Genomic DNA, 340 nt, shown 5'->3' on the forward strand with positions numbered 1-340 from the left:
TTTTCATTCAGAAGAAGAGATGGTATGGCAGTCATGGCAACAGCGCACTTTATTACACATATGAGGAGTGTCACTCTGTCTCTCGTTGCATTAAATCAGGACCGCATGCTCCCTCCAAATAAACACCTGCTGTGGATGATAATTTTATTTCTGAGTCAACTGATGCCTTTTCTCTATAGAGCGCTCCACTGTGCGTAGATACACCTCAGCAGCACCTCTTTTGGACGCAAAACTTTCATAAAAGCGTCTTGAGTTGTCAAAGCTTTTGAGACAAACAGGAACAGCCAAATGACTGGAAAAAAAAAAATCAGCGCATACGTGAAATCGCAAATAAAGAAAC

This window comes from Oryzias melastigma, linkage group LG14 (assembly GCF_002922805.2).
Source record: "Oryzias melastigma strain HK-1 linkage group LG14, ASM292280v2, whole genome shotgun sequence".
Taxonomy (NCBI): Eukaryota; Metazoa; Chordata; class Actinopteri; order Beloniformes; family Adrianichthyidae; genus Oryzias; species Oryzias melastigma.